The sequence below is a fragment of the Lactuca serriola genome, chromosome 1 (assembly GCF_051521515.1).
Source record: "Lactuca serriola cultivar US96UC23 chromosome 1, Lser_US96UC23_V15, whole genome shotgun sequence".
NCBI classification, from domain to species: Eukaryota; Viridiplantae; Streptophyta; class Magnoliopsida; order Asterales; family Asteraceae; genus Lactuca; species Lactuca serriola.
In genome coordinates, this window is record NC_136408.1 from 192,043,327 (window position 1) to 192,055,556 (window position 12,230).

The 12,230-nt window shown below is 35.9% G+C and overlaps 1 non-coding gene across 1 annotated transcript; it reads left to right on the forward strand.

Annotated features, from left to right (window-relative positions):
• The first annotated feature begins 3,286 nt into the window (after positions 1 to 3,286).
• Positions 3,287 to 3,393, forward strand: LOC145080806 (small nucleolar RNA R71). Its single transcript, XR_013695389.1, has one exon. It is a non-coding gene; the product is annotated as a small nucleolar RNA R71 (small nucleolar RNA).
• Positions 3,394 to 12,230: the final 8,837 nt, after the last annotated feature.

Consider the following 12,230-nt stretch of genomic DNA (forward strand, 5'->3'; position numbering starts at 1 on the left):
TGTGACTTTTGTGCATAGTCATTATAAGAGAATCATTGCATATAAGTTTAGAACCTAACAGATTATAGTAAATGGCAATAGTTTGGTATTCTTACATTTACAAAAATGGATTGTGAAATGAGCATCATTGGAGTCGTGTTCAATTGATCTATTTCACAAAAGAAAGGACCATAGGTAAACATAGTGTGCATGCTTAGAGCATGGCATAACTATTGTTTTAATTCAAGTATTAAGTTTATAATTCTAAACATTACATGAATAATGAGTAATCAATATGGTGCTTAGATCAAAGGTATTTTTATTTACTCTCAAAGTGTTGGGGCCATATAGGATTAATATTATTCTTGTGTTTCACTTTGTATGTTTTGACTTCCAGAATAATTATTTTATTCAGACTCTCCATAGTCGGTCATACATTGGAAGTAGGTATTGAATTAAGACTGTCATGAATCTGGCTTGTAAGATTTGTCTAAGGTGCATTAGACATAGCAATGGTTGCTACAACATTCATGAGTGCTCATAAGTTCTGAGTATTGCATTAAACCCACACTCATTTGAATCACTTCATGGATTTTATCACGAGTGAATCATGAGACGATAATATCTTATATTCTTCAAACCTAGAGATATGAGTTATTGACTATGAGTTGGTTATACATTGATTGTATGAAAACGCCTCAATAACTTAATATTATAAAACGTGCCTTTGTGTATGATTCAACAAGTAGTTAGTAAAAGCATATGAGTCAAAGTTTATCCATTACTTTTACCTCATAAGGAAAAAAGCGATATCTGTGGGCCCCTCGATGATTTAGTGATGACACCAATAAGTGCTTGGCCAAGCCTGGACTGATTTGATGTGTTCAATTAGTCAGTTGTCATAAATCGAAAATCGGGAAACAACAAATGGACCGAGAGAATGATTATAATCCATGTCTCAATCCATATGATATCTAGAATGGAGGAATATATGATCACTTATCTAATGGACGTGTCATTTGATTTATTCAGAGTTCGATAACCGCATTAAGAGCTATGATTGCTACTCGGGTTATGAAGTCGTACTTGAAATAATAGTTTTAGACTTATCCAAGTGGGAGACTGTTGAATTAGATGTCTAAGCCCATAACTATTATTGGTATTTACTTGACCCGAGAGTAGCATGGTCCATTTGGGTTGCGTATCATCATGACAATTTGTTAGGATGGATTCTTGAGAGAAGGTTATATATGATTTATTAATATATTATAACTAATAATATATTAATATGAAATCATATGAGTTAATTAGTATTGATTAATAATTAATTTGGAATTAATTTAGTGATCAAAAGAGACTAATTAAATCTATGGGGACTAATTATGTTAATTAGTTATATTTATATGTGTTGGGCTTATGATCCATGTTGGACTAAGTTTATGTATGGATAAATAAAGAGTTGAGCCACATGAACCATGGGTTATAAGACCCGTGGGTATGGATATGGGTTATACCCATGACCCTTGAGATCCAACATATAAATAGATGCTCTTAACCTAAAAAACGCCTACATGAGTATGCTTGGAGTTCATGGTGTTTTTGGGTGCATGTAGTTCTCTCTTAAGTTCATCCTTTGTCCATGGTGTGTTGTGATTCCACTTGAGGCTTCCACACTATTAGGCCTAAGCTCTTTAAGGCCAAATACATCAAGACTTCAAGCTCCATCAAAAGGTATGTTGTCCTAACTAGTATTTTATATGGTTTATATCAAATGCATGCTTGTTGTAGGTTTAATACCTTGGAAACCATTTGCATGTATAATTAGTGAAAACATAGATCCAAGGTATTTAGGGTTGTATGTGCACCATAGGATGTTATATTATACTAAAACCCAACACAATTCCCCTGGGCGAATCATCGAACGATTGGCCATGTGGATGGTCATCTTTGTTGCTTTCATTTTCTGAATATTTAGATTTTGATAGAATGAATAGGGCATCAAATTTATGCTAGCCACAGAATCGGCTAAAGCATAAGTCTTCAAATTGTTACCAAACTCACATGGAAGAGTGAGGCGTCTGGGATCTCCTATCTTCTTAGGTATCTCTCCCAATACAGCTCTTGAACTTTGTTCACTAAGAAAAACCTTAGAATTCTTCTTTAATTGTTGACGAGTATTTATAAGATCTTGTAGGAACTTCGCATATTCTAGAATTTTTGAAAGTGAATCGATAAAAGGGGTATTAATAGGAATACTCTTTATTTATTGGATAAACTCCAGATGTTCTCTTTCCAGTGGACTGAGATGTGCTCGAGACAGAAACGACAAAGGCGGTCGGTAAGCCGGAACGGAATATGAATTTTTCTGTTCAGACTGAGCCCACGTCGTGAGCATGGTGGGCTTACGAGTGAGTATGGTAGCTCAACAATATTTTCATTTTCGAGTTTTGTCTTCTTTGGCTTTGGCTCCAGTTCTAGGGCTTCTAAAAACTTAGAGATTGCCTCTTCTTCAGTATCAATTTCCATACCATGGGATTGAGTCTTCTTTTCAGGAATTTGAGGAAATAGCTTCTCATTCACCAAAGTTGTAACCCAAGTTGAGCTTCAAGGTTATTGATGGAGGCTTGCTGATTTCTCAGTGAGTTTTGCGGGTCAATCATCATGGCTTGATGATTTTCATCAAGGTCTGTTGTTCTTTCATCATTTTTCTTTCATCCTTCAATGCTGAATTAGTATCATCATGTCTCTTCTCTGAAGCTTCCATGAAACGAACCAACATAGACTCCAAATCAACTTTCTTCTCAGCTGGTCGTTGCTCTTTTTGGTAAAAACCCCGAACAGTCTGCCTGAATTTCTTCTCCTTCTGTTTCTTGTACTCATCATAAGGCAACCACTCCTTCTTTGGCTTACTTCAATGATCATTATATTTGTCCCCACTTGAGTAGCAAACTTGAGCCTTCTTGTTCACATAATCATCCAAATGGCAATCCTTAGTCAAGTGTGGCCCACTACATTTCTGACATCCAACTCTTATTGCATGAATTGATGGTCAATTTGGGTCAATCTTCGGTCCATTGTATTAAGCATCGGCATCATAAAAGCCATCTCTTCAGAATGTGCACCCCCACTGCCTTTTGCTCCATCTTGTCTTGGGTTGTGGTACTCACGAGGGTGTCTTGCGAACTCTTCAACTAACTCCTTGACCTCCCTTGGATTTTTCCTTGTTAATGGGCCTTGTGAATTAAGGAGTTGTCTTGTCATTACATTGACCCCATCATAGAAAATAGACATCTCTTGTTGAACATTTAGATGATGTTGAGGACAATTCCTTAACAACCCTTTGTAGCGCTCCCTAGCTTCGTATAGTGACTCCCCCGATTATTGCTCAAAGTTGGCTACTGCCTTCTTGAGTTTAGCTATCTTGGAAGGTGGGCAAAACTGATCTAGAAATTGCTCACACATTTGAGCCCAAGTAGTGATTGTACCAGGAGGAAGTGCTTTCAACAGGTCTTTTGCAGCTCCTTTGAAAGTGACTAGTAGCATCCTTAGTAAGATGGTATCTCTATTGACATTTGGGACATTGAAGTAGTCAGCAATGTCGTTGACCTCATCTAGATGCTTAAATGCATCCTCATGATACTTCCCATAAAATGGGATATCCTTAAGTGCAGTTAGGATGTGTCCCTTTAGCTCGAATGTGGCAGTGGCAGGTATCGCTGGTTGTATTAAACCTGGACCAACATCATCTCGAATTCACTTCTTGTAAGCTCCCATTGACATTTCTTTGATGTCCGCCATCTCATTTCTTGGCTCTTTCTCGGGTTCACTCGTATAAAGTCGAAACTCAGTCTCGGAGTCATAGTCGGATTCGGTTAGGAAAGGTATTTGATCTAAGTTTGCAACCTTGCTCTTGTTCTTTGAAGATGAACTCGACTCTTCCGTTTTCTTCCCTGACTTCTTTGAGAACACTGAATTGAATTCTTGTAAGGGTTTCTTCTTTGGTGTTTGATCTTCTTTCATGTTCTTATCCTTCTTTTTGTGAAGGGCTGATTCAGGATCTTCAAGTGGTGGTACCAAAGGTGTGTTGGAACCTCTGGTCATGAAATCCTACAAAATAAACAAAATAAAAAAGTAAAACTGAACAAAAACTAAATAAAAACTTCCTACTGACTGGCCACCACGACGTGGTAAAGGCTACTACCTCGTGTTATCGCACAAAAGCAAACAGAAAAGAAAAACGAAAAAAAGAGAAAATACTGAACTCACATCGTGAGCTTAAGGCTCGCGTCATGAGTCTAGTACTATAAAAAAAACTAAGCTGGAAAAAGTAACTTTTTGCAGGTTTTACCCCACAAAAATGATCGATTAATCTAAAGAAAATAAATAAACTATCAAATAAGTCATTCCCCGGCAACGGCGCCAAAAACTTTATGCGTGCAAGTAGCTACACCTAATTTTAATATTTATAAACTAAATACCTTAACTAACTAATTGCACCTAGGCAGTGTACCTAGTAAAAATTATAGAATAGTCGGGTAAGTTGGATGTCGATCTCAGGGAACGATATTGATTAGTTAACCTATCTACTATTAAATTAACCTAAATTATCAACAAAGTTGTGGTTTTTATCTGATTTTACAAGACCAAATGAACTTAATTCTACTAACACGAAATTCAACCAATTACTAAAAACACACTTGTTTAGTTCGAATCCACTTATTCTTTACGGCTAGTTAACAATTATGGATTGTCAAAGTTTATTTTCTAATTTATATTCTATTAGTAATTTAAGTCTAAATTTACCAATAATTAACTTATTCATGTAAAACTATGCATGTTCACACACAATCAAACACATAATTAGTTATAGTGATGAATAGGCTATGTAAGATTTATTATATAAACACAATTACGGTCACAATTATGTTCTCCAACACAGCTAAATTTAATTACCTTAATTGCTATCTAAGATTCGGTAGATCCTAGCTCTAGCAATTCAATGTTCACTAAATCACTAGGTTTCAAGTTCATGTAGTTCAATAATCACTAAGCTACACAAAACATGAATTCAAGCAACTAAAGAATCAAATGCAAGCATGCTAGGTAATAATAATCAAACACAAGCAATTTACCAACTATTCAAATCCATTAATAATTAAACTAAACCATATGTTAGAAGCTTCATCTAGCTAAACAAGAGTAGCTAAATTCAGCTACTCATAGCAGCAATCAAACAAACACAAATCAAATTAATAAACATGTTCAAGTACCAAACAAATAAACTTATTAAGAACCTTCACTCCTTTGGTGTTGAAACCCCTTTTTCCAGAACTTCTGTCTTGCTAAAAATCGTCTTTTGAAAACCTTCCAACCAACCAAAAAGTATCCCAATTCATAATGGAGAAGGGTATTCATAATAATCTCGAAATTCATGTTTCACGTCGTGAACGGTCTCTTCATGTCGTGATTTGAGAGATATCCTTATCGGGCACAGATTCTTACTTCGCGTGTACTTATCTTCTGAAAGACTCATGCCACGTCGTGGCCTTCTAGTTCACATCGTGACATCGGTAAATTCTGCGGATTTCTTCAATTTTTGTACACTAAGTCTACAATGTTCCAAGTATTGTCAATTTTGGTCCCTTTTTTTCGAAAATGCTTTACCTTGGCTGCAAAAAACAATTTATCCTTATAAGTACCATAATTCTATGCAAATAACCAAAATATCAATAAAAATGTAAATAAATATTGCCTAAAAATATGTATAAAAATAGCAATATCAATTAGACCAACTAAAACAAGTTTTAAAACACCAAAACAGTTTAGGGTAATGTTTCTAGTCCATTTCCAACAGCAAAACTTGAAAATCTGCATTCAGGGGCTCCTACTTGTCGAGTGCATGAACCAAATCGACGAGTAGGATGAATTTACACATGGACTCGGCGAGTTCATGCTGCAGAGTGCAGATTTTTGAGCTTTTTCAACAAGTTTGCATCAAGTATCAAGAAAACAAGCCTAGGCTCTGATACCACTGTAGGGTTTTGAGCATTCTAACACTCCTATGGTGTACATGCAACCCTAGAAACCTTGGATCTATGTTGTTTCTAAATACATGAAAATTTGATTTTCCAAGGTTTACTTCCTATCTAGCATTTTATGGGGAACTTGTAATAGAAAAACTCAAGTAGAATAACATACCTTTTAGTAGCTTGGATTCCTTGATGACTTTGGGAGCCTAGCACCCCAAATGTGATGCCTCAAATTCTTCACACAACCCCATAATTCTTGGAATAACCTTGAGAGAAGTTCACTATACTCTAAAAGCGGTTAGCCCTCTTACTTGCTTGTAGTAGTAGTGACGATTTTGCTTGCATGGGGCTCTTTATATAGTTGTGAGACAAGTAGGGTTACACCATGTAAACCCTAATTGTCATGGCTTTCCATATTCCATGATCCATGGGTTTCTAACCTCCATGGACTATCCATGGAGCACCTTATGGGTTTTAACCCAATCCATACAAACCATGGATCATTAGTCCACTATACAATAATAGATTACTTCCACAATCAACTCCATATATTTAATTAGTCTCTTTTTGATCACTTAATTAATTCTAGATTTATTCTTTTATTAATATTAATTAAATAATATTATTAATATATTAGTACTTATAATATATTAATAACCATAAGTGTCCTTTCTCTCATTTTGGTCTATCCATGTAGTGCAATGCCATGCAACCCAAATGGACCATGCCGGGTCGGGTCAAGTACATACCAAATATAGTTGTGGACTTAGACACTATATCCAACATCATCCTCCTCCTCTCTTTTTTGTCCACTAAAAATATCCATACACACCCCTGAAGATGCTGCTTCGTTCCATCTACATCTTCGTTTTCTTCTTTCCTTCCCGTCAATGATAACCCCCTCTAATGAGGTGTTGATGTCGAGTGAATCAGGTCGGAGATCGACTTCCCTTCCTCTTCTTCACGATTTCCCAACCACCTGAACTCCTACTCGATTTTGGCTTCTGCTCACGTACCCTTTTTGCTCTAATCGGACACAAAGACGCTGAGAGAAAAAACAAGGGGACATCGTTGGAGATCGTCGCCCTTCCTCACGATCTCCCTGCCGCCGTAGAAGATCGACCCCCTTCACCCTCCTCGGATCTGCTCGACCACCAGTCACTATTTTTAACTGCTCCTATTCGATCGTGCCCTTTCCCGATCAATTAATGATGAAGACGCGACCCCCTTTTCATTTTATGAATGTGAAAAAACTTTTGGATTAGGTGTCTAAACCTGTAACTATAATTGGTATGTACTTGATTTGATAGTAGCATGGTCCTTTTGGTTTTCCTTCACCTCCACAACTTGACAAGATAACTTTTGGAGAGAGAGGTTGAATTTATTATTTGGAATAATAAATTGATTTATAAATGTATTATGAAAATAATATATTAATTAGAAATCATTTTATTTAATTAGTATTTAATCAGAAATTAATTTGGAAATAATTTTGGGATTAAAGGAACCGATTAAAAGAACAGGGGTTGTTTTGCAAATCATTGATAGTTGTGAAACTGGGCTGATGGACTCCTTAATTAGGAGTGGACCAAATTCTATAGAGAATCCCTATAGATTTCGTCCAAGGTTTCTAGGGGGACGTCCATGGGTTGCTTAAGCGTTAAGCAGGATATTAGGGTTTCCTTCAGAACCCTAGTATTTTAAAAGTTTAAAATACACCTATATACTATTATAAAATTCAAAGTTCAATATATATATATATATATATATATATATATATATATATATATATATATATATATATATATATATATATATATAAGAGAAGCCAGTCTTACCGTTAGTAGGCCTCATTCACGAAGCTAGTCTATAAGGGGTGTTTAAGGAAGTGGCCTATACAATTACCTCCATTGGATATCTATTCTTACCCACCACACTCTTCACTAGTGGAAGGTTGTTAGCCGAACTTGTAGGATAGGACACTACGATGGGTTTTGAGCATTCTGACACTTCCTAAGTGTACATGCAACCCTAATAACCTTGGATCTATGTTTGTCTAATAATCATGCAAAGTTGAATTCCAAGGTTATATTCCTATCTAGCATACACAGGGAACAATTTTTAACTTGAATGAAAGATAGAATGACATACCTTGTGGTTTCTTATGATCCTTGAAACCTTGTGAGCCTAGCACCCCAAGTGTGATGCCTCAAATGCTTCACACAACACCAAATGCTTTTGGAACGACTATAGAGAGAATACACACTCCTAAAATCGGCCTAGCCCTCTTTTTTCTTGTGTGTAACCGATTTTGGTGGAGAATATGGTCTTTATATAGTGTTGACACATATAGGGTTACACCATGTAAACCCTAATGTGTCATGACTCTTCATTTCCATGACCCATGGGTTTGTAACTCCCATGGAGCATCCTATGTGTCACACCACAAAACCAAGAACGGCGGAAACGTTCTGGGGCGGAGGACGTCATGTACAGTATCACAACAATATAAAGTAGTAAACAAGCAACAACATCATCCGTTGCATTAATAATAGAATTATTATACAAGTGTGTTCTATCAAATTTTGATAAACACTAAAGCATAAATCAAAATGAAAGATGAGTCTTGAACAAGCTCCATCTTCCTTTCTCCTCTCATCGGTACCTGTCTATCATGACCTGAGGATACAAGTAATTTTGAAAGCGAGTATCAGCTTTAAAGCTGGCGAGATCATAAGTATTTTAGTGGCTTAATTTGTATGTAAGAATTTGTAAGTTTATGAACTGTAAGTATGGAAAATGTAAATGAACTGTAAGTATAAAAATGTTTGTGAAATAACTGGAAACGTTTGAAAAACCTCAGAAATCCCTATGATTCCTACTTTTATATAAAGATGTCTTCTACCAAGATTTAACTGTTCTCAATGTAGTCTTCTACCAAGACTTAACTGTTTTAAATGTTCGTTTCTTGTAAAAGTGTGTAATTTTCCCAAGTGTAACTATCATTATAAAAAATACAGTTTTTACATTAAATGTTTATGTGAAATGATCACTAAATTTAAGAAAAGGGAAAAATAAATGTAGTACTGTAGTGTTGTATTATAGGAACTACTGCTGTACTAATTACCTTAAACCGGATTTATATTAAGGCATCATGTGATTAATTGCACCATACTATTGACTGGTAACAACGACATAAGAATGGTCGTAAAAAGGTATGACGTTTGGCACCCGCAGACCTGCAGGTCCCGCTGTAGCTAGCAGCAAGGTGTAGGATAGTCAATCCAGTATAGATCTATACGCAAACTCACGCTCTCCCTTCAAGAGACTCTGGCTACAACTCAGGCCATGACATTTAAGGCATGCTCCGATACATATCACAATAATTAACGTATTCATATATATGTAATGTAATGAACTGTTCTAGCTGTAATGTACATGCTCTCTACCTAGCAAGTATAGTAATGTACTCGTTCTTGTATCGTTGTATATGTTCTCTTTCTAGTATAGTTGTATATGTTCTCTTTCTAGTATAGTTGTATATGTTATCTCCTAGTATAGTTGTATATGTTCTCTTTCTAGTATAGTTGTATATGTTCTCTCCTAGTATAGTTGTATATGTTATCTACTAGTATAGTTGTATATGTTCTCATAGTAGTAAGTATTGACTCATGAATGACCTGACTCATAGTATGATATTGTGTTCTAGTAATAGTTCTAGTATCTTCCTAAACCACCCCGATGGTAGTTTACTAGTAATCTAACTGGTAAGTATGAACATGGATGTATTCCCTTGCTGCCCAAGGGCATTGGATGAACTGGAAGGACCTTTATGACTATATATGTACACATGTTATATAACTAATATTTAAAGGACCTTCGGACGAGTACTCGATATCGCACCAGACCACATCTCAAGCGCGAAAAGGAAATAGGGTGGATAACCTTCCTAAGTCTTTTAAACATTTCTTATATAACTATACATATAGAGGCATGCAATTTATAATATAAAAGCATAAATAAGTTTTGTAAAACCTTTGAACATAATTATTATCTTAAGGTAAGTTCGAGTTGATGTCAATTTATAAAACGTTTTGAAGGCATGGGTTTGATAAAAACAACTTTAGTATAAGGAAACATTTGTTTGAATCACAATTGTAAATAAGTTTGAAATGAAACATACGGAGTAAAATGTACAGTGTAATAAGGAGTTTTAACACATAAAGTGTTTATGAAAACATTTGAAGTAAACTATTTGGTAAAATGGCTAATGAGTAGCCAACCATTTGAATACTGCTTATTAATCACATGTGATTAATATAATAACTAGCAATATTATACTTGTATCCCCCCATAAAACATTTAAAAATAGTTAAAACATTGATTAAGGGGTATGAACTCACCTGTAGTAAGTGACTGGAAATTGAACGGACTGTTATCGTAAGGAAGGATCGGACAATTGCTTGGTGTCAAGTGAAGACTTTAGACACACACAATGATCCTAATTACATATGAAGACATATGTATATAAATAATTAGTGATTAAAACACTAATTATACAAGTATAAACATTTTAATGCGGGGAAAACACTTTTGGTCAAGTGCTAGGAGGCAAATGGGTTGCAACAAAGGAGTGCAAAACATCTAATGGGAGTTTATGGTCAAATGACCATATGCTTTGGAGTTTACGGCCCATGGGAGTAAACTCCTGGCCGTAAACTCTCAATAAGGTCTCTAAATGAAGCTTAGAATTAATACTACTCTAGTGGTGAATTGTTTCAAGGCTAAATCAAGTGTTTGGGTGACATTTGCCCCCTTTATAGGGGTTTACGGCCCTGGGACCATATCCCATGGAGATTACGGCCGTAAACTCCTTTGGGGGAAGGTTTATGGTGTTTTCAAGTCCCTAATTTAACAAGGAATGAATCAAGGCAATTGTTCAAGGCTTTAGGGGCATTTATGGCACCATTTGGCACAATTTAATGGAGTTCACGGCCCTGGAACATCTTGGGCTGTGAACACCTTTTTCTTGGTGTTTTAATTGTGTTTGCTTGCTCCAAACACACTAGGGTACTTGTCCTAATTCTAGCCTAAGCCTTAGGAAGTGTTTCAAGGCATTTTGACACCTAAACATGGAGTTCACAGCCCAAGAACCTCCTTGGTCGTGAACTCACTTTCATCATTGATTTTAATTGCTTTTGGTGTCCTAAACATGCAATGGTGGGTTCTAGTTCGAGTTCTAAAGCATTGAGGGTCATTGGGACACCTTATGAACTTAAAATGGAGTTTACTCCCCAAGTGTTCTTGGGAGGTAAACTCCCCAAGTGAGGCGTCTGGGATCTCCCATCTTCTTAGGTATCTCTCCCAATACAGCTGAGAGAAAAAACAAGGGGATATCGTTGGAGATCGTCGCCCTTCCTCACGATCTCCCTGCCACCGCCGAAGATCAACCCCCTTCACCCTCCTCGGATCTGCTCGACCACCAGTCACTATTTTTAACTGCTCCTATTCGATCGTGCCGTTTCCCGATCAATTAATGATGAAGACGCGACCCCCTTTTCATTTTATGAATGTGAAAAAACTTTTGGATTAGGTGTCTAAACCTGTAACTATAATTGGTATGTACTTGATTTGATAGTAGCATGGTCCTTTTGGTTTTCCTTCACCTCCACAACTTGACAAGATGACTTTTGGAGAGAGAGGTTGAATTTATTATTTGGAATAATAAATTGATTTATAAATGTATTATGAAAATAATATATTAATTAGAAATCATTTTATTTAATTAGTATTTAATCAGAAATTAATTTGGAAATAATTTTGGGATTAAAGGAACCGATTAAAAGCACAGGGGTTGTTTTGCAAATCATTGATAGTTGTGAAACTGGGCTGATGGACTCCTTAATTAGGAGTGGACCAAATTCTATAGAGAAGCCCTATAGATTTCGTCCAAGGTTTCTAGTGGGACGTCCATGGGTTGCTTAAGCGTTAAGCATGATATTAGGGTTTCCTTCAGAACCCTAGTATTTTAAAAGTTTAAAATACACCTATATACTATTATAAAATTCAAAGTTCAATATATATATATATATATATATATATATATATATATATATATATATATATATATATATATATATATATATATATAAGAAAAGCCAGTCTTACCGTTAGTAGGCCTCATTCACGAAGCTAGTCTATAAGGGGTGTTTAGGGAAGTGG